Genomic DNA, 23,175 nt, shown 5'->3' with positions numbered 1-23,175 from the left:
GGAAAAGAGATTTTTCTTCCTGTCTGATGGCCCTACATTTCTATTCTTGCCAGCAAAAAAATGATTTCGATTTCCATAGACTGTGACATAACTGATAGTTACTTTTAAAGCAAAAGAGAGCCTGCCTTGCACTTCTGTGACAGAAGAGCTGAGACATAAATAATCTGAATCCCAAAAATTGGTAGAGTTCTGTCCCTTTCCCATTAGCCTGCAAGCATCTAACTCTGTTAGGCTCCCTTTTGAAGAAAAGGCAAGTTAGCGCTGAAAGGTCTCTTGGAAACAGCAGCATTGGGGGACAGGAGCCACAACAAAGGCAAAGAGAAGGTGCTTGTGAGGGAAGGCAGGGAAGAGATGGAAGAGTTTGGCAGAGCTGTAGTGTAGGGGCAAGGGAGGATGGCAGGTGTGTCAAATACCTGGATTAGTGAGGGACTAAATTTTAAAAAAGCTGTTAAGTGCAAGAGCAAGATTTTCTTGTTCCTTTAAGAAAACAAAACAAAAAACTGGAGCTGGTTGTTCTAAAAGTACTTGAGCAGATGCTAAACAAAATCTTCCATTGACCATTTAAAAATTCAGTAGGCTGTTTGTCTCTTAGTTTGTGTGTACTAGTTTGCATGTTGTATATGTAGTACAACTTGTGATGCATAAGTAGAAGAATACAATTATCTTCTGGAACTTTAGATGGTCAGTTGACAACAAATGAACCAATTGAGAGAACCAAAATACAAGGTAGCAAGAAGACTGGGGATTATTTATTCCAAAACACCAACAAGGAGCTGTATGCTTAGGACTGCAGATAGGCCACTAATTTGAACATAATTTTCAGGAATTTATTATGCAGGCCTTATTTCCTGAGACAAATATGCATAAATGCCATTATCTCTGGTTCAAAGGGAGTCAAAGTACAGTGAAATGGTAGAGTATTGTCTATAAAGAGTGTGAAGTATTCTTTCTAAAGAAAGAATGAATGTGCCTCAAATGGAAGACTTGCAGGCAGACAGGTGTTCAGCCATACAGTGTGCTCAGAGGTGATCTTGCAGAATGAAGTTGAGGCTGTTTAGCTCAGTGACAGTAGAATATTTTCCACAGCTGTGCCTAATTAATAGCTCCTGTGTAGACCTGGTTTTACTTTGTCTTTTTACCCCTCCACAATCAGGTAGTGAAAGTGAGCATAATACTGCCTGTGGAAATAAAGCTGAACCATTTTAGGTTTTTAATCTTTTTTCTCTTTTCCCTTTTTTCTTTTTTAAAATTTCATTATAAAAATCCAGCTATTTCTTCAGTTAGTTGCTAAGTCGTCTTACAGTGTGTATCACGCAGTTCTGTGTAGTCGCATATATGAGGGCAGATGGCTGGAGATCTGGTAAAACTTTGGACCATGGTTCAGTTCTCCTTGCTGCTTCCTACATGGCTAGTGTTCTGCTGTCACTAAGGCTTTGTCTAGAAATCCTTTCTTATGCTATTTCTTTGCTTATGGCTTAAGGAAAGTAAAATCTCTAACCATACAAATGTGCTTCAGATTAATACTGTGTGCGTAGTAAAGGCTAGTTGGTGAGACAGAAGGCCTACATTCCTGGTATTTACTTATTTTTAAGTAAACACATCTATTGGACTGACATTCACGTATGCTGTGTGTATACAATCAAAAATGCCAACTCTTCCATGACACAAGTGTCCATAATACTTTAAAAAGACTCCAGAGTATATGCTGATGCAATTTTTTTTATCCTTAATGTCACTCTATTTAAAAAACATTCCTGAACAATGAAGCACATGCTGTACGTAGGAAAAAAGGGTATAAAAAAAATTTTAAAACCCTCAAATCTTGGTTTGATTTCCTGCCTCCCTCCTTCCAAATTAGACAAGTAGTATGTTGTCCTGCTGGACTTCGAACTCAAGGAGGGAGAAGAAAATATACAACAAACTTTATATCCATCTGTCTATATCTTACCTGTAAATATGTGTCTATCCATATGTATATATACATATTGTATAACTATAAATAACATATAAAAATGTTTATAAAAATAGGAATATAAAACCCCTCTATACTACTGTAAAGAGAGACAACTATATATAAGCCCCTGTAGGGGACCTGGAAGATCTGCCTGTACTAGCCTGAACAGGGCTGCTGGAAGCACTTGGTTGGTGCTGGAGGACACTGACCAGGTTTGCTTCCATGGAAAGTTGCTAGGCATAGGAAAACTGTGCTTGTGGAAAAACTTGCTGACATTGACTTTTCTTTTCCATAAAACACTGATTTAATTTTTTTTTTCAGGAGTTGTCACACGCTACTGGAAAAGTTGCCTGGTGAGAATATTCTGTGTGGTTTTCATTTGTAGTCTCACTAGCTGGTTTGGCTAAGTGAGATGTGACCTGGTGAGGGTTTTTCTCAGCTACTGGAAAACTGCAAAACCTAGAAAGCCAATAATGTTGCAAAACAAACTGCTAAAACATTTTGATTTCTCCTCAGTAATATTTGACCAGTAGCAAGTCACCTTCCAACTGGTAGATTTTAGGTTTCCCTTTTTTATTTATCAGAAGGTTACCAGAAAATAAATAGTGGTGTGGGGTTTTTTTTTAATTCTTTCCCCAGTTTACTTTGTGCACTAGAGAGTGCTCTGTAATTTATAGTTCTGCTTTTTCTCTCGAATAGTCAGGTGTGTTCCTGTTTCACTTGTGCTGGAGATCCATTTAAAGGTTAGTCAGTCCTAGGAGAGAGGAGTATTTTAAAAAAAAAAAAAAAAAAAAAGAAAATGAAATAGGAAAACAGAAGAAATTGGGGGGAACTAGGGAGAGGACAGTAAAATGAAGTTTACTGGCTTTGTTTTGTTAATGTATTCAGATTGGTAATATTTTGTTTCTTAGATGTCACTCATAGCTTCATTAAAAAGTACTAATGAAAGCAACATTATTTTATACTGTGTCTAGATGTAGGAAAACTACTCCTTACTGAACTGGCAGTTTGGTTGGAAGTGGAAGACTTCAGTTATTGGGGCATGATGTTAATGAAATTGACTGCTAGAATCATGATGTCCTGCTGTCTTAGTGTGGTGCATTTTTTTGTCTTACTTTAAGAGCTTGCTGCTTTCATTCCTACCCGTCCTTTTGCTTCCTATTCTATGAGGGTACAAGAACAGGAAAGCAACTGAACTGACCCAACTTTTTCTGTGGGTATCTTTTTGGGAGCAAATTGAAAGCAAAAGGCCAGGATGGAGGTCTGTTGCCTGGGAGTAAATGCAAGACATTTTATTTATAAAGGTGGGCTTCCATCGATGCCAGCAGATTGCTTGGGCAGGTGTCTGAAATGGCTCAGTGCAAGGAGCCAGTAATCCTGCGTGTTCTGCATGGCTCAAACATGTTACACCTCTTGGTCCCAACGCAAAATTTCAAACTTGTATCTGCATTGCAGTTGGATGATAGGATCTGTCTTAGCTTCAGATGAAGTCAGGTACGCTTGTATGTGCCCTAAGCGCTTTGTTCATTTTTCTGTTTTGTAATCACGTTTAAAACTATGTCAAGAAGAAGTAGGTATGGAAGGGAGGGGCATATCCAGTATAGGAGGATGTTTTGAGGTGTTAGCAGCTATGAAATGGCTTACTCCTGGTGCCACTGTACTGCTATCTGTTCAGGCTTTAAAGGATTTTTTTTTGGTGGTCTGCAACATTTTTTTTTGCTATAAAACTGAAGATTAATCTTTTATTATGTTTTTTTCCCATATTAGTAGTGTAAGTTTTGGAAAGTGGGAGGGCGTGGAAGTTTGCCAGTGTTAATGAGGTACAGTTTTCTATTTTAGTTTGGGAACTTAGCAAAGGCAATTCATGGAAAAATTGTGTTTTATAAGTATGAATAGTGGCTGTTCTGTGTTATTTAGATACTGTTTCATAATGTGCAGTTCAAGTAAGTGCTCAAATAATAGAAATATCAGTAGATTTATGGAGGAAAAATGCTACTTATAAACACATAAACTTGTGTAAAAAAAAAAAAAGAGTTAAAATATAGGTCTCAGACATGGTTAATATGTATTGGACAACCAGATCAAGTTTAACTATTTGTTTGCTTTAATTATAATTGATTTGTGTAAGATTTCTTTGTACTAAGCTGTTTCTGCGATGCGTCAGCTTGTTTCATCCTTCATGAGTAAAAAAAATTGCCTTTCTGATAGCATGCTAAGCGATGATCTTTTTGATTCATTAAATGTAGTAATGCACACATTAAACACATTTGCTGTCAATTCAGGGTTTAAAAGAAGACAGATTTCAAAGTTTAAGACAGGTGTATGCTGCTGTACAGTTTTGTTGCTTCTAAACGCTGATCATATTGTGGCACAAATGCTTTATGAATATTTATTAGGACATTGTTCAAGCTTGCCCAGCTATATTCCCACACTTAATTTATTTGTAGACTATAGGAGAAGAGTACAAAAAGGTCTTTCTCAGTACATCTCTACTTCACTAGTGGAGTTATGTCAACTCAAGTTGAGGAATGCTTAGTTTTCAGCTCTTCTGAGAGAAGGGTGGTTCTTCTTAGATAAGTGTTTGCAGTAGTTTAGTCTTTTTTTTAATGAAATAAAAAAATATGAATTAATATCACTAACAGCAAAACCTAAATTATTTTATTCCACTTGCAGCTTTTAGAATAGGCCTTTAAATATCATTTTACACGGAGAAAATTTGATTTGTCGAATGTCATGCAATTTTACTTGTTGGGACTGTTTTCATTAATGGTAGTGTGAATAACTGTTTTCCTGAATTTATTTTTGTGATTCTGCATGAGAAAACACAATCTTAATAAGCTCAGTGTGTGGAAAACTGTCATAACTTATGTTTTTGTGGCTTCCAAGGGCTTTGTTAAGGAGCCTGTGCTTATGAAAATAGAGACGAGTCTTCTGTTAGTCAATGAAGACCATTTGGGTGACAAGAATATGTGGCAATTCTTATCTGTCCTTTCATCTGTGAGCTAAAAGAATTAAAATAGCTTTTAAGAGGTACATGTTAATAGCTTTACCAAAGGCCTACTGCAGACTACATCTTGTAGATTCCTTTTATTTTCTCTCCCACGTGCGATTCAATTCCTATCCCACTTTGTCCTTCATTGTAGGCTTGGCTTGCCGGCCATTTTCCATAGGACAGGCTATTAATTTGTCTTTATTATGCCCTTGGTGATAAGAATGTAGCTCAGGAATAGAGTTTGTTTTTCTGAACTCCCTGGGACATGAGCATATAAAGTCTGTCTGTCTTCCCCCACCTTTACTACACTGGGTTGTGTTTAGTGTAAAATGCGGTATGTGGATTGTATTTCTTTTACCCCTCCTGGAGAGAAGGGATGTTTTTGGTTTGATTTCTGGTTTTGGGTTTTTTCCCCTATTTTTTTTTAACTTAGGTGATTTTTACAATTTGAATTCCATTTTACATTTTAAAAACAAGCCTAGTTTAAGATGGAATTTAATGATGATCTGATTACGTAGTTTATATCAGTAAGAAATACAAAAGAAACTTATTTGTGGCTGAAACTTTAAATGCAATCAGCTTTCCCCATAATGGCAATAACCACTGAAGAACTCGCATGATCTTTGCTGAGAATCACAGGATGGCAGGGGTTGGAAGGGACCTCTAAGATCATCTTGTCCAACCCCCCTGCTTGAGCAGAGACACCTAGAGCAGGGGGCACAGGAACACATCCAGGCGGGTTTTGAATGTCTCCAGGGAAGGAGACTCCACAACCTCCCTGGGCAGCCGGTTCCACTGCTCTGTCACCCTCACAGGAAAGAAGTTTTTCTCATGTTGAGGTGGAACTTCCTGTGTTCCAACTTGAGCCCATTGCCCCTTGTCCTGTCATTGGGCACTATTGAAAAGAGCCTAGTCCCATCATCCTGACACCCACCCTTTAGATATTTGTAGGTATTGATGAGATCCCCCCTCAGTCTTCTCCAGGCTAAACAAACCCAAGTCTCTCAGCCTTTCCTCATATGGGAGATGCTCCAGTCCCCTGATCGTCTTGGTAGCTCTCTGCTGGACTTGCTCAAGCAGTTCCCTGGCCTTCTTAAACCGGGGGCCCCAAAACTGGACACAGTACTCCAAATGTGGTCTCACCAGGGCAGAGTAGAGGGGGAGGATAACCTCTCTCGACCTGCTGGCTGCACGCCTTTTAATGCACCCCAGGATATTGTTGGCCTTCTTGGCCAGAAGGGCACATTGCTGGCTCATGGTCAACTTGTCCACCAGCACTCCCAGGTCCTTCTCAACAGAGCTGCTTTCCAGTAGGTGATCCCCCAGACTGTACTGGTGCATGGGGTTGTTCCTCCCCAGGTGCAGGACCTTGCACTTGCTCTTGTTGAATTTAATCTGGTTCCCCTCGGCCCAGCTCTCGAGCCTGTCCGGGTCTCACTGGATGGCAGCACAGCCTCGTGGTGTATCAGCCACTCCTCCCAGCTTGGTATCATCAGCAAACTTGCTGAGGTTACACTCAATTCCATCATCCAGGTCATTGATGAATATATTAAAGAGGACTGGACCCAGCGCAGACCCCTGGGGAGCACCACTAGTGACAGGCCTCCACCCAGACTCTGCCCCATTGGTCATGACCCTCTGAGTTCTGCTGTTGAGCCAGTTTTCTGTCTAGCTCACTGTCCACTCATCCAACCCACACTTCCTTAGCTTGCCTGCGAGGAGGCTATGGGAGACAGTATCAAATGCCTTACTGAAGTCAAGATAGATAACATCCGCTGCTCTCCCTTCATTGACCCAGCCAGTCACACCATCATAGAAGGCTATCAGGTTGGTCTAGCATGATCTCCCCTTGGTGAATCCATGTTGACTACTTCTGATGACCTTGTTGTCCTCTACATGCCTGGAGGTGACCTCCAGAATGAACTGCTCCATCACCTTTGGAGGATGGAGGTGAGGCTGACTGGCCTATAATTCCCCAGGTCCTCCTTCTTGCCCTTTTTGAAGATTGGAGTGACATTTGCTGTCCTCTAGTCCTCGGGCACCTCTCCTGTCCTCCGTGACCTTTCAAAGATGATGGATAGTAGCTCCGCAAGAACATCCGTCAGCTCCCTTAGCACTCGCGGGTGCATCCCATTGGGGCCCATGAATTTGTAAGGATCCAGTTTGCGTAGGTGATCTCTGACCCAATCCTTCTCAACCAATGGTAAGTCTTCCTTTGTCCCAATTTGTCCTCTCTCCCCTGGGGGCTGAGATGCCTGAGGGCCAGCCTTAGCAGTAAAGACCGAGGCAAAGGAGGTGTTCAGCAACTCCACCTTCCCTGCATCCTGTGTCGCCAGGGCCCCTTCCTTGTTCAGCAGTGGGTCCACTGTATCCCCAGTCTTCCTTTTACTGCTGATGTATTAAAAGAAGCCCTTCTTATCTTCGACATGCATTGCCAGATTTAATTCCAAGAGGGCCTTGGCCTTCCTTGTTGCATCTCTGCACACCCTGACAACATTCATATATTCCTCCGTGGCCAGTCTCTTTTTGCACATACTTTGAGCTCAAGCAACTTCTGACAATGGGGTATTCCAGAGGCAGAGTGTGTTTTCTGTGTTTTGGTTCAATCAGCTATTCCATTTGAGTGATTAGCTCAGTTTGGTCACTTTTGAGGAAGTTGACTGAGAACTGAAGACAGTATCTTGTTTCACCTTTGTGTTTCTGTGTACGAAAGTAAGGTATTAGGAGACAGGGCTACACATCTGAAGTTTTGGTAAACATAGTAAAGCAAATTTGTTCTGTTCTTTCACTTACGAGAGTACCTTTATTTTGAGTGAAATCAGCTAAATCTAAAGTATGGACTAGAATGCTGCAAATTCAGATCATCTGCTTAAATCAGTGCCTTCCCCAAAGTAGTGAGATAAAAACAGACACTATTTCTTATTTTATTTTGAGATTAGGGTGTTTTAAAAAAGAAAAGGTGCTCTTTTTTGCATAGCTGACTCATACGTTTCTGAAAGTCAGCGTTTCCTAGGTTCTGCTTATGCACTCTTATATATGGGTTGATTTATGTGTCTGCTTATGAGGAGAAAGCTGTGTGCAAGGCCCAGGCAAATTTGCTTTTGGTTAATCAAACTGTCCTTGGTGTCAGGACAGCAGCTGTGCAATAGGACCAGCAGAAGGCATTTTTAAAATACTTAAGTCTCAGTATTGTGAAATGGAAGGTTACTTCTGCTGTTTTGTGCATGTTTGGTGGCAGGAATACTTCAGGAAATACTGTGTGACCAGCCAGGTAGTAGCATGAGAACACTGTAGTGTTCTTCTGTTTATTTCTAATATAGTTGTAAGTCTACAGGTGTTCACACTGGGCTGCTGTCATACTAAATTAGGTCAATTCTTATACCTAAACTGCTTAACAGCATTTTAAGGGTCAAATCACTTAGCTTGATGAAATGCAAAATTACAGCCTTCTTGGTTTAAAATAATGATTAAAAAATGTACATGCATAATAAGGAATGTGTTCTTTAATATAAGTACTTTTTTTGCCCCCTTAAACCGCAAATATTAGCCTGTATCTTCAGATGGCAGTAACTTCAATAAAACTTATTGTTTTCATCAGACATGTGTTCCTTCCTTTTTCATACTTGCCAGGGAAGACACTTATTCTGTGTTCTCATGTAATTACTTTTTCCTGGTATTCACTGGATAACAACAGCTGCCAATGTTCTGATCTCTTATAATCATGAAATGTTATACGAGTTAATTTCTGTAGCTAACTTGTGGTAATTTTGAAGTAGTTGTAAGCCCTTATGCTGTTTGCTGGCTTTGTTTTTCATTTTACTTCAAAATTGTTTTTTCATCTTTATTTTTGGTTCAGTTGAAGAATAGTGCATCAAGCCAGTGGTCAACACAGTCATAAGTGCTTAAAAAAGCCCTATTCCTGCACTCTCCTGAGCATTCTGTATTTCTCTGCCCACATTTTCATACTGAACATTCAGAAAAGAGCTGTGACTGATACGAAGGTTTTTGTCATGAGTAACATTCTCAAGTACTTACACTACAAGATGTAATCAGTGTAGCGATATTGGCCTTCTGGTAAAATGCAGTGTTTCTAATGACTTCATAATTTCTTACATTGGGGAGATGAAGTGAATTTTTGATAAAGTTAATTAGCATGCATAAAGGAAAACTTCACTTTTTTTTTTGCAGAGGAAGTTCAGAATCTGTTGCATTGCATAAGTAAACTTACAATGCAATGGATGTTTCCAGATGTTTTAAAAATTCCTTTCAGTTACAGTGTAGTCTAAACGGAGTTTTCCACAATTTTAAAACCCAAAGCAACCCTAAAGCAACAGGAGCTGCAAGAGAGAAATGGGAGTGAAAAATGTTTGCAGAAGGTATAAGATTAGAGGTTAGATGGGGGATGAGTTAAGCAGAAAGGAAGTATTAAGCTACTGTGCAGAAGAAAGGTCACATAAACGATTATTTCTACATGCACAGGGAAGTGTAGATATAGTATTAGGAGACAGATTGTCTACCTCTACAGGTAGGATTTATCTTGCCTAGCTTTTGCTGCCTAAAGCTAGGCATGTGTTTAAGCTGTTGTTTTGTCTCCTAAAGTAGCAGGCGAGAACAAGGCACCTTTGGGGGAATGATTCATCTGTCTTTTGTTTTAGACAAATATCCTGGGATGGTATGAGTTGTCTAATGTTTTGCATCTGTTAGAGAGCACTAGACAGATAACTTATCTTGGGCACATATCTCATAGGCTCCTGAGGTAGGAGAGGGAGATTTCATCTGTGTTGAAGTCATGTTCCAGCCTCTCATTTTCTCTGTAAATTGAACTGCAGTTAAGGTGATTTGTAGTCCTTCATTTTTTACAGCTACCACATGTACTGTTGTCCAAGGTTTACACAGAACCATTTTTTCCTTGTGTTATCGTTCTATTTCAAGTAGTTGCTTTTGCAATTGTCAAGTTGCTAAAAAAATTACTCATTTTGAAGTGATGCAGTATATAACCTGTAACTGAATTTTGTTCAATGTTATATGATCAAGTAAATAAACACTTTGTGGTTTGTGTAATTAACAAAGGGAAATAGTCTTTTTCAGTTATTCTAAAATTAAAACAAGTGCCTACTATTTGTGGTTTTTTTCCCCCCGCAACAAGCAGATAAAACTTGAACTGAAAACTAAACAGAAGATACATAATAACACAGCTATGTTCGCTAATGACAGTATCCGCAAAAATATGCGTTTGGTCTTTATCCTCACGCATCAAAACATCATCAGAAACTATTCGCTTGCATATGGCCTGCATAAATATTGTAACAGTAAAGGGGGAAGAGATCTGTCATGTTCTTCCTAATGGATTAAGAATTTGATCTCACTTTTTTTATGAGAAAGGTCATGATTACTCACTATTAAACAGAAAGTCATTCTAAAGGTTACAGAACAACAACTAACTTTTAGCAATGACACAATAGTTTTTGGCCTTTATATAGTTTGTAATTGGGCATTGCTTATTGACCTTCACTGATTAAAATTTTTTAAGCCTCAAAAATTAATACCTTTTTATTTTATAAAACTTTCATAAATGGAAGACAGCAAAAACGTTGACTCAGACACCTCTGCCACTGAAGGAAGCTTCCTTTTCTCTCCATCCTGCTAGTCAGCTGGCAGTTTATTGTGGTGGGTCTGAAGCCTTTGTCTCAGCCTCAGGCAGCTGTAGGAACGGGGCGGGGGGGACGATGACAACGATGGGACTCAGTTCTGCTCCCCTCTGAGTGCTAGCCTGTGTTGAGACTCCACAGCCCCTTCATTGCCATACCATCTTCCTCGCCTTCCTGAGGCCTGCCTTGCCTTATCCCTCCTATTTAGGGTGCCACAATAGAACTGGGAACTGAAAAGGGAAGGCTGTCATCTTCAATTAGTGCTTGTTGTCTCTCCTTCTCCCACCTTGAACTACTGTGAAGAGCCTGGTTCATTTCCTTGACAACACCATCGTAGCTACTAGTGCAGCAGCTGATAGGTGTCCCCTAAAGCCATCCTTTCTCCAGGGCAAACAAGGCCTGGCCCTACGGTCTTGCCCCACAGGGCAAGTGCTCTAGGCCCTGGTGGTCTTGTGGCTTCTGCTGGACTTGCTGCAGTTTGTCAAAGCCTTTCTGGTATTAGGCATCCACAAACTGGATGCTATTCCAGATGCAGTCTAACAAGTGCCAAGTAGAAGGGGATAATCACCTCCCTTGACCTCTTAGCTATGCCCAGGATGCTGTTGATGCTCTCTCCTGCCAGGACATGTTGCTGGCTCATGCTCTGCTTCCTCTTTGCTGCCTGGACACCCAGATCTCTTCTTTGGAGCTGTTGTGCCCAACCACCTAGGTTTTTACGCACCTAGCTGTCTCTCAGGACCATAACATCCCAAATGGGAGATAAGGAGTAGGCCAACCTGTTCATTAATAGTTTCCTTTGTTTTCTCATACTATCATTAAACTTGTTCAAGCCTTCATGTCTAACAGTGCAATGTAATTCCTGGTTATTCATCACTACATTATAAATGACTGAAATAAACCCAAGTTACAGGTGATTTGCTGATATTTATACAGCCTCCTGATTACTCTGAGAATATGGTATGTGTGTATGTCCTTTCCATGCCTATATCCACAGCTGGCTGCAGAGACAGGATCATCTTGTTCCTTTGCCAAAGACAGTTCAGCAGCCTTGTATTTCAGCAAGGAGCTTAGTCTCAATGTATTCTGATCATCATATTCCTCTGCAAGAGCAGAGTGAAATTAATAAGAATCCTGATCAATTTTGATGATTCTCACAGGTTTCTTAAAAGCAATTTTAAAATTAACTAGTTTTTCGTTCTTTTGATTCTGAGATTTGAAGTGGAAAAGCAGTTGTTCGCATATTGATAGGGTATAGCATATAACTATAAATATACATGGAAAGGAATAAATTGCTGATGATCACAGCTAGTGTTTTTATTTGCTTTGAAGGCAGACTATGCTCATAACAAAAAAGCTGAACTGAAAATAGTTTGCTTTCTCCTGAAATATACTGAATAATAAGATAAATTTTTTTAGTCTAACATTCTCATTTGGTTTTCTGAAACTTGAGAGATACTATCACAACTGGAATAATTTAATAAATAGCACCTCAGTACAGGATGCTCTAGCTGCAGTGCATTTGGAGTGAATGTTAGTTTTCTAATCTATGCTATATCATACTCATCCATGTAAATAAGCAGAGCAGTACCCAAATCATGTGAGGGTTTCACTTTGGAATGGCTTTGGGCAGGATTCTTTTTGCTAGCCTCATATTTTGAGCTGTGGAAAAACAATACTTCAGATCTTCAAGCTGCATTAAAAAGTTGAATGAGGAAGCAAAACTGTGCACTGCGGAGGTGTAGTGGAGCCCTGGATATCTGGGTTGATGATGATCATGTTCTGCTGCAGTCCTACCTTAAAGGGGAGCAGGGCCTCTTCTGGTAGGGATTACCTTGATACCTTGAACATCCATACTGGCATAATCTACAAAGGACTATCTAAATGAGATTGTCAGATAACTTAATTATGGTAGCTCAGAATAAAGCCATTGTTTTCTGAAATCAGAGTAAGTATGGGCTGTATCATTTTCACATGAAAATACAGTCCCAAAGGTTAATTAGAGATACTATGGGAACAGCCCCACCTCTTTCCCATGTATTATCAGGAGGCTTTTTTTGGAGGGGAAAGATGACAGCCCCAAAAGCAAAGAGCTTGTTACCCAACCACCTGTACCTTCTGCACAGAACTGACTTTCCTGTTATGTTAGAGCTGTTAGCCCCTTTCTTCTAGAGGCTCTAACATTTTGAGTCTTCTGCTTGTATTTACACATCTTTACTAACTCTATTTTTTAGGCAAGGTCTTTGCCAAGAGTACTGAAAGCTCTTAAAATTTTGTCCAGTTCTTAACACAAGAATACTCTTGTTACATTTTTTTGCAGCATTTAGATAAGGTGATTTTACCTGTGTGGGAAAGTCAAATAGGTTCCTTTGCCACAGAACCTGAGGTTTAATTTACGTAATTTGCACAGTCTTTTGTATGTTTGTATGCAATGGCACCATAGGTTTTACATAGATCACATAGTCTGCCTTTATTTGCTTGGATTGACTGCTAAGGGCCGTAAGTTACTAGTATCTACATAATGGATGATACTAATATAGTAGTACCTTACAGCTGAGGAATTTGAAGCCCTTTGCGAGCAATAATTAATTAAACCTCCAAAAAGTTTCATGAGGTGGCGTTATCTCCTGTCTTACAGACACGGAACATAAAGACTACATGTATTGTTCAAGATAAGGTAGCCAGGCATTGTCTATTAAAGCCCAGACCCCCTTTTTATAGGGTCATGTTCTAATCCACTTTGTGTTTCTAGTGCTTTGAAATTTGCTGATACTTACTCTGTAAGGCAACTTTTTCATCTCATTTGATCACTGCTGTATGAGATGATCCTTGGGAAAAACAGGGCATTCCACCAATCTGCTTATATTTTAAGTCTCCAGAAGGGAGTAGGCAATAAATTCTGTCCCTTTAGTACTGTCCAGGCTAACCCAAGATATAATCGCATACTACTTCTTCAGACAATATTTTATGCTATTACTTTGCCTGTAGGTACGAAGAACAAGATTATGGTGCTGTGGTTTTTTTCCTTAGTGTAGCCAGTGTGGAGGGGGTGGGAGCGGGTATTACTGATACTCATATAATGACAGCATTAACAGGGAAAGAAGGGAAGAGAAGGAGTTTGGAGCACTTCAAGAGCTGCTCATGTAAGAGTAAGTGTGATTTTAAGAAATTTTGCTCTTTAAAACTACTACTTGTGGTTTTATAAAGAGTTTATCCTGTTTGAGGTTGAATGATGTCAAAGACACTATCTCTGTTTTGGCATGTGGTATCACAGAGCAGCTGAGGCTCTTTGGCTTGTGAGACTTTTTCAAGTGAAGAGGGAGCACATGTTCCAGTAGGAATTTCAACATTGGCGTGTGCTTCCTTAGGGGGTGATGGGGATGTCATGTTGCGTCTGGAAGGCAATCTGGAATGCTGCCCTCACTGAATTTCTTTACAAGTCACAGTGAATGAAATAATCTGCTTTCTGTCAAAGGATATTATGAGAAGGAAGAAGATTTTTTTGATTAACAAAGTACTGTGTAATAAACTAGCTGACAAAATCCTTGTTTGGCTTGGTGCTTGTTTTAGGAGCCTTTCTAAAAACCTTGTCTCTGAAGTAGTCTGCGATAGGTTAAAGTATACATCCAGTGTAAAAACTCTTCTAACGTAACTGCTGACAGCTTTTAGTTTAGTGCTTCAACAAAACCTTAATAATGTCACTCTTGAGAATTCCGCTGGTGTGATAAGCAAATAGTCATCTTGTGTTTTGATTTCATTAGAAAATAAAAGAAATAAGGAAATATGTAAAATTTTTTTAAGCATTTGACTTTGTTAGGAAATAACCTGAGGACTACTGAAGTTAGTATTTCCTGCTTTAGTGTAATTTATTGCATTTTATATTACTTTTATGCACATCAGTTTTTGCAGAGTGTCTCAATGAGGTGAACTGGAAAACAGCTGTGGTGACAGACTTGACAAAAGCTTTCAGACGGCTGTAGGCAGTGTTTGAGATGCCAAGCACACAAACACAAGATGCAGAGTCCTCACCCAGAAATGTTTGGAAATACAGCTGATCACAACTTGGTTTATCTTCAGAAAAAAATTTCGTGATAGTATCAGTACAATGATGACAGCCCAAGAACTGAGTCACTCAAGAGAATGGAGGCTAGGCAAAAATTAATGTAATCAAATATGTGTTTTTCCATAAAATCTCATTTTTGAGTGGAAAACTTTAAAGTAGACCTGTTAATAATCTGGGTAAAAGTAAGACAAGATTAAGTGAGGAAGAAACTATTTGAGGAGGAAATTCGTTGAGTTCAGGCTTAGTGTTGGCTTTCATCAATGTATTACCATTTCAAGGTGGTATTGCCAATATTGCTGTTTCGAGGAGTGGAGAAGTGGAAAGGTGAGCGGCAGAGAAAGTGCATCAGAGTGTATGATGGTAGTACTAATGGGGCAACATGGACAGATAATGAGAGAACAAGGACTTTTCTGAAAGGTGTGTTGGCTTGCTGGTAGGAACAGGGATGTAGCCTGGATTGCTTGCTTTCCCATGCAAAACTGAGGCAGGGAGAGTTTGGCACGGCATTTCCGTGTTGCTGGAAGCCTAAGGTAAATGGCCCATGCTCACCCTTGCTTTAGTAATGTTGGTCCCTGCCCTCTCCTTTCTTCCTGGTAAATCTTTCCTTACGCTGAGACAGGGTGAAAAGCTGGGAATAGTATGAGTTTTACCACCTGAGCCCTTTGCTCTGGAATTGCTCTGTTTGCTCATTTGCCACGCTCCCATGCTCCAGTGAATTTTCTTCCTCTGCTTTTAGGTCACAGGTTGCTTGACAGAGAAGGCAGAAGGAGGCATTTCCTATTACAGAACGGAAGTTAATGGAGGTGGGGAACGAGAACCTCTGCTGCTGGCTGCTTGGGGATCCTAATGGTCCTAACTGCTTGTTGCCTATCCTTCCTCGTTTTAGAAGCTAGGTATTGTATCCTTCTCCCTAGCTCAAAGCTCCTTATGTGCCATCAACTGATTTATGGATTTATGTTTAGGGAGTCTTGGCTGTACAGAATTGAGTATCTGTGCTCAGGGAGAAGCTAGCAAAAGCTGTATTTGTTGTGAAGCTATATATATATATCTCCTTATAGTAAGAGTTCTGCTGTAACTTGCTCAGGAAGTACTGTTCATGCCAGCAGCAGCTTCAAATTCACAGGTTGCAGGTGACTAATTTCACAAGTCAGGCGATGTACATCTCCCCTACTTTCTCTAACTTCCGTAACTTCATGTTCTTTATCCTCCCTATCCTACTATGAGATCCTTCTGCTCCAACTTGAGGTATACCTTTCTCTTTGTGCTCTCTACCTCCTCCCCCTTCGTACTACACACCTTCCCATGTGTAGCCTAGGATTTTATACCTTTAATCCCAATTTTTGCTACTCTGGTTGCATATTTCCACAGCCCTGACCTGAGAGCATGGTTCCTGCCTTAGGCTGGCACAGTGCCTATAGCTTAGGTAAACAAACTGGCTTCACAGGGTTGCACCTGCCAACTTCCATTCTTGTATGAGGTTGTAGCAAGAGCAGCAGCAGCTCTAGACTTTGCTTATGGGCAGGATCTAGCAGGAGGAAAGACGTGCTTTCTCTGTGATTCCCTCTAAATTTTGTATGTAGAAGAGTCAGGAGCAGCCTCTACTGTGTGTTATCAACATATCACTTTGAGGAAGTTTACCTGCCAGACTTTACAAAGCACAGTTTGATAATCTTACAAAAATAACCTTTTTCCTAAACTTGTCTTAAATGAGCAGCAGGACTGTCAGATTTAGAAGTTTTTAATTCTCATTCTCTTTTCCTTTTTTTTTTTTTAAAGTGGGTGGGTTTGGTTTTCATGAAGGTGGAAAACTATTGAAATGTGTTTCAAATCCTTGATGCTTCAAGGGCTACCATATTGGCCTGACACGGGGGTAGGCAATAGTTTACCCTCCAAAGCTGCTAATGAATACCCAAAGGCAGACTAGGAGTCTAGTGTTGCACATGGAATTCACGCTCTGTAAAAGTTAACTGCTTGCAGTGATTCCCCTCACAAGAAAACTTACCTGTCTGAGACTCTCTGGCTTTTGCTTGACTGCCTGTTAAACAACTTTGTTACTTTATAAAATTAATTATTATTTTTTCTTTTGTGATACTATATGATAATTAAATCCAGGCATTTTCCTTCCTGCATTCCTGCTAAGATGACTTAGCATCAGAATCATAAGGTAATTCTTGTATGGCTCAGGCTTCAGAAGTCGAGTCATTAGATTTGTCAAAAGCTCTTAAAATTTAACTCTTCCCTCATAAATAATTGGTGAGATTTTGAGAAGGTATCAGTTCCTGGCTAAACGAGTCCCATATTTTCAGAACCATAGAGTATCTAACAGCTCTCAGTACAGACAATGAGATTATTGAATGGTGTTGCAGTCATTTCAACTATTGAGTCATGCTGTTGCTAGAATTCCACAATAGGTATTTAGTTCCCAAGCTATTAACAAGCACTGCCTGGAAATGAAACCAGCCTTCTTTTTTTTGTGTGTGTGTAGAAGTGTAGAATACCTTTTTAAAACAGTATATGCAAAACTTTCTGCTTTTTAGCTTACATGTTAATTGTATATGTTATGAAAGGTAAGTAGAATTATCTGTTGCTATTTTACCTTCTAAAGCCGATGGTTTCTTCATATTTTTGCACTTTATTGCTAAAATACATTTCTTATTAAACAAAATGGGTAGTTGAGTAGATTGAATAATAAACTTCTGATATGCCTGAAGAAGAACTATTTCCCTGACGAAGATGTGTACATCAGACAATATGCAGAATGAACAATGCATTCTTTTATTATATGTTCAAAACAGGCATAGTTTCTAAAATTTCACAGATATTTTTTTGCATTGTCACACTACAGCTTAAATGCATGATGTTTTTTGCAGTGTGATCAGTGTATTAGAAACTGTGATAACTTGCATGTGGCAGGAGTAACCTGAGTACAGACAATTGACTGGATTGTCTACCAAACATGACCGGGGCAGGCATAACTGTTTGTCTGAGATACATCTGCAAATCCCAATGTACAACTGGAATTAGTTATGAAGACCTGAGGAAAACACCTGTTACTGCAATAATTATGACTGAAGAGAAACTGTGAAGCTACCATGAAGCTTGAAATCCCCTGTAAAAACAACAAAAAAAACCCCAAAACTCTTCACTTACCTCCTGTTTTACCAGTCACTTCTTTCAGTGTTCGCCTGGCCTCTTTCATGGTTAGAAAGCAGGAGAAGTTCCTCTCAAGGTGATGCTTTACAGCTACTACTGACACCCTGTTCTGCAAAGATGTGCATTTTTGCTTCATGTAGGCATGGTGGGAAATTCTGCTGCTTTCCCTGGCAGTCTGCAGAATTACTTGTGATTTCAGTGTCTGGTAAAATCTGTGGCAAAATGCCAGTCTAGTTTAAGTAAAACTAGGAATTCAAAAGCCATTGTTTTCCAGCCTGATACTCCTTTTCATTTGATTTAATGAAGTATTTCTTTAGCCATGAAGAGCTGGACTGAAATGTCAGTTATATCCATTATTAGTGCCTGTATGTTATTTAGAGGGGCTGATCCGTAGCAGCTTGAGCTGTATAGATTATTGCTATGGATGTGTTTTTAAAGTTTGTGAAAGATTAGGTGTTTAGTAAATGTGAAGTTTTCTGGTTTTTTTCCATTAGTGAAGGGTAGTATATTTAGATCGCATTATATGGAAACGAATCCATGTTCTATTTACAGATACCCAATAAGGATTCATAATATGAAGAGAAAATTGCGTTCTGAGTAGCCAGAAAGATTTAATTAAACATGATATAAAATTAACGCAGCCTATCTTCAGCTTCCTTGAGATCTGAATAGCTATAAACAAAGGGGCTCTGGCTGGTTGTACAAGTGGATTCAGGGTATTAGTGTTGCGTGTGTTTTCTAAGTATTGACTGATTTTTTCTTTTTATTATTATTATGTGTCCTTATACCCTTATGAGAGCTGTTCCTGTGTCTGAGGGCTGTTAAGGCTGGATTTTTTTTTTTTTCCCCAACTTGCAGTGCCCATTGGGGCCCAGCATGCACTCATGTATTAGTAGCATTGAGATTTTTTTTTTTAAATTGGGCTTATCTCTAAGCACAGCAGTAAATTGAAACATCTCTAACTCTTGGAATGAGTATTACTTTGGGGGGCTGGCAGTGAGTGGCCCTTCTCCTCAATACCAGGGGGGTGGTGCTGACACAACTCCAGTTTTCTTGCTATTGGTGTGTGAAAGTACTGGGGTGGCCACATTTGTATTTGTTTTAATTTAGGACCATGTCTTCACTTTTCCTGTCAGGGTTTTCATCAATGGGACCTGTGAGAGAAACACTTTAATCTCAGTTTTACTATGTACTGAGGGGGCTACTTCCAGCCTCCTATTAGTAGAAGCACTGCACATCACACTTCTTGCAGGCCTACATTCCAGTTTTTCTTCATTAAAGGGATTTTTTTTTTCTGTCTCTTTTTCTTTTTTTTTTTCTGGTAGCGCTGGCTATGCCCACAGTTACAACTTATAAATACTACTTGCAAGGCTGTTTTTTTCTAAGAGCTTTTATTGCTTTGTTCACATTTAAAAACTGTATGTCATTCTGTTTGCCAATTCTTTAGTCTCTGCATGTCACCAAGTACTGTTTGAATGGTAAATGATGGTTCCAAATGTAAGAGTTTCAAATTAATGAGTAGTGTGAAGCACCAGAATGATTTCTAATATGAATGAGAGTGTATCTTGTATTGTCAGGGAGTGATTAAATAAGTAGCCTAAACTGTGCTCAAACATGAAAGGAAGTGGAATAATTTTAGTGGTCTGTTCCCTTTTCAGAAATGAAACTTAGCTTAATGAATGAGCAATATCTTGGATACACCAGCATCATTAGCTTCACCTCACTGATACATGGATTACTCATCATTTGATTTGTTTTAGGTAATGTTTAAAGCTGGTTGAATATATATTGACGGTGTGAAATTGATTTTCACCTCCGCCCTTAACCCCCAAAGCTGAGCTGTCAGTCAGGTTCTGTGGTAAATGCCAGCTTTTCGGGAGACCAGTACACTTTCATCTCAGGTTCGCTGTCACCAGAACCTGCTCTTCTGAAAATCTGTTTGTGAGCATGAAGGTTACGCTGTGTATGCTGAAAACACCTCTGAGAAGTGAGGATTTTTGAAGTGTCTGAGTGGATCTGGTCCTACTTATGGGTACACAGTGCGTATCCATCAAATATCCTATTAGGCACATTGATACAAGTCTGTGTAGAAGCTGAATATATTTTAGGTAGTAATTAAAAGAATCAGTCATCTTTTGGCATTATCGCTTCTCGTTTTTTGTGGGATAGAACTTTTCTTTTACAACTTTGTCATCACTTCACCTCAGTTTTGTGTTACAGCTACCATAAATCCTTTCAATTTGAATTACTGTCTTGATTTTAAACAAATGAAAGCATGTTTTAATGTTTGAGTATGCTTTGTTGAAGCAGACTATTGGCAGCAAGAAACGGAAGTGTTGGCCTTAAGTTAGAGGAAGTTGGCAGACAGTATGGTCCATTGCAGAACTGAAAGCTGCAATAGAGGAAAATATCCATAGAAAAATGTAAATTGATTGTTTGCTACTCTTCCATTACATCAGTAAAGATTTGATCAGCTTCAGATGAGATTTTCTCTATTGTAGTTTTATAGTAGTGGTTTAAGTAATCAGAAAGGGCTGAAAATGAGATTTTAAACTTTTGATGCTATAAGATATTCCACCCTTCCAGGCACAACATTTATTTATACAAGCCAGAGTTTGCGTTAGCTTTAATGAACAGTTGTGTCTGTGTACACCAGTTCAGCTTAAAGAGGAGAAATTCACACAACCTCCCCAAACTGGAAGCATACCTTCAATGGAAAAACTCTTCAGTCTCCATGGACTCCAGCTCAATCTGTGACTGAAAAAAAAGATGATATAAGCTATTTATGTGAAGGACAGAAGTATGTGGTGTGGTGGTAATGAGGTGAGTCTAGGGATGAGGCTGTGGGAGTGAACAGTTTTGCTGGTATCTGCCGGCTGCCATTTAGGACCAGAGCCTTTTGGTGACCTTTGGCAAGTCACATAAGCTCTCTGCACCTTGTCTTCTGTGCAAAGAGGATATGCCTTCTTCCTGGTAGTGTTTTGAGACCTAATTAAGATTTTCCAAGCAATTGCAGAACTTTGGATGAAAGGTATGTGCAGAAAGCATTATGATTAACAGGAGCTTGTCAACGGAGCTTTCCAGAATTAATAGGTTCAATAGATTCTTGTAAACCTGAGTGCCTTTTTAGAAGCTTTTCACTACATCCCATCACTAAAAAGCTTCATTTGTAGAGAAAATATTTTAAGGTTAGTGAAAAGAAATGTTTATTTTCTTCTACTGGGATATTCTGTGTGCATATCAACTCACATGCCTTACTGTGTTAGGGATCTGGAGGTTTGGGAGTGTGTGCGTTGCTCTAGGCTATATCCACGTAAGGGAAAAAATTAGTTAGACTGTGTCTACAGATACTTACCCATTTCTCCTGTAAACATACGAGTTTTAAAATTCTTTTCTATTTTCCAAAGGCAAAAAAAATGCAGTTAAAAATTATTGACTTGACTGCCTTTTCCGGTGCATTTTCCTTCTCTACATTTGGCATATTCAAGTATTGCTACTACTGGAAGGAGAGATTGGACTGCTGGTGACTTTTAAGGCCATTTTGCTTACTCCTTTTATATGGGAAACATAGGAGTCACTGGACCTAAATTAGACTCAGGAGGGCTGCATCACCTGTATCGGAAGCAAGTTGTGGCTGGCTTGTGTAGTACCAAGAAGATACTGCCAGTATGCAGTAGTTACAGTTATTAAAAAAAAGAAAGGCAAGTAACACAAGTAGTGGGTGCAGTACCGCTACCCCATAGTGTACATTAATAAATACTGACTCTGTAAGAGATGGCGAGCTCTTAGTTATACGTGCGCTTACTTTAATAAGAGCACAAGGCCCAGCCTCCTGCTCTAGACAAGCATAGACTTTTATAGATTGGGGCCAATACTTGATGACACTGATTATTAATTTTCTGCAATTTAAACCATAAAAATATTCCTTACAAAATGGATCTGATCTGCAAGTATACTCGGGGAATGTATAATGGAATTGTATGTAATGATCTGGGTGGTCTGCTGGGTGGGGCTGTTTCGTATTTGACTATTAAATCTGTCACCAGGCTTTCTTTCACAGCAGTTTGCTGTCCGGTAGGAAATGTATGTCAAGCAGAATCAGTATTATCGTTCCTTTTAACTGGCCTCTGCTTTTAATCATAACTGGAAAATAGTATATATGGTGGGGCACTGAAACCATTTGTCGCAATGCTTGTATTGTCTTCTTCAGCTGCGGTATAGCATTCATTTACCTCTCTCATAGCATGTTATTTCCGTTTGCAGTACAGCATAAGGGAATTCTTATTTCATTTCCTAGAAGAAGCTTTTGGCAAAATTAGAAGGCAAGTAACTCATCTTTGCCATGTTTTGGCTGGTTTTTTTTTTGTCGTCTGTTTTGCGTTTTTGGATCAGCAAAATGGGAAATAACTGTGGAGACAGCACCAGATAATTTGGTTTCTTGGTGAGGTGGTGTTATGAAACAACAGGCAATGATGATCTAGTTGTCTGATGATGATGTGATGAAGCAGACACAGGTATTTATTTGCATTATGCTGTGATTTATCACTGTATTTATCATGGAGCACTTGAAATTTGGGATCTCTGTCCTGAATTTAGCATTTTGCTTGCAGACTTTAGGCCCTGCTTAGCTTGTCTTTTAATGGAGAGACGGTTCCTTGTTAAAGCACTATTGGCTTGCTTAAAAAAATCAATGGAGAGACATGGAAGGCAGAGGGCTAGTGTGATAGAATGGCATGTGCTAGCAGATCATTTCACAGGTTTGCAGTTAAGGGCTAGTTTTGTGCTAGGATAGCAAATATGACTGATAATGAATGTCCTCTGAGGTTCAGCCTCAAGCAAAGCAGTGACAGGCACTGAATCAACTGGTGGAGTTCCCTGGTGAGAGAGAAGGTACTCTCTCACAACAGCATGTGGGTTGCCACTGTGTGCGTGGGTGGAAGTACCTGACTTTGGGGTGGCAAAGGGTAATTAATTTCCCCTCTTTTGCTGCTTTTCTTTCCTTTATGCTCTGTACAAGTCATTCTGCATAATGATTTTGTTGTGCCCTGCAGTACAGGGTGAGACAGTTCAGTCCTTAGGAGAAGGAATTGATTTCTCACAGGGAGAAGGACTGATGGAATAGCACTGTCAGAGTTAAGTTCTTGCTGTGGTTACGCTATATCTGTACTGCAGCTAGCTGTGTAAGTCCAGCATCAGGAGTTACGTTTGAAGTGGCTCCCGTCTGCCTTGCTTGGGTGGGTGCCAGCAGTGATGCAGCAGTGCTAACAGAGGTGTCAGCATCACTGGAGAAGAGGCTGTGTCTGGGCACCCATGCCAAGAGGCAACCCCCTGCAGCACCGCACTGATGGGCCTCCCTGATGTTGGCAGC

The 23,175-nt window shown here is 39.7% G+C and overlaps 1 protein-coding gene across 7 annotated transcripts in view; it reads left to right on the top strand.

Moving 5' to 3' along the window:
* Positions 1-23,175, top strand: part of PLCB4 (phospholipase C beta 4) — a 211,740-nt gene that overhangs the window by 39,547 nt on the left and 149,018 nt on the right. For 2 of the 7 annotated variants that reach the window (XM_064446791.1, XM_064446793.1), the window contains exon 3: positions 2,276-2,307. The exons of the other annotated variants lie outside the window; for them this stretch is intronic. The gene's annotated coding sequence lies outside the window, so the exon portion shown is untranslated. The remainder of the gene's footprint in view (positions 1-2,275; positions 2,308-23,175) is intronic. 7 annotated transcript variants of the gene reach the window in all.

Source organism: Phalacrocorax carbo, chromosome 3 (genome assembly GCF_963921805.1).
Source record: "Phalacrocorax carbo chromosome 3, bPhaCar2.1, whole genome shotgun sequence".
In the NCBI taxonomy this organism is placed as follows: Eukaryota; Metazoa; Chordata; class Aves; order Suliformes; family Phalacrocoracidae; genus Phalacrocorax; species Phalacrocorax carbo.
This window is presented reverse-complemented; position numbering and strand designations above follow the sequence as displayed.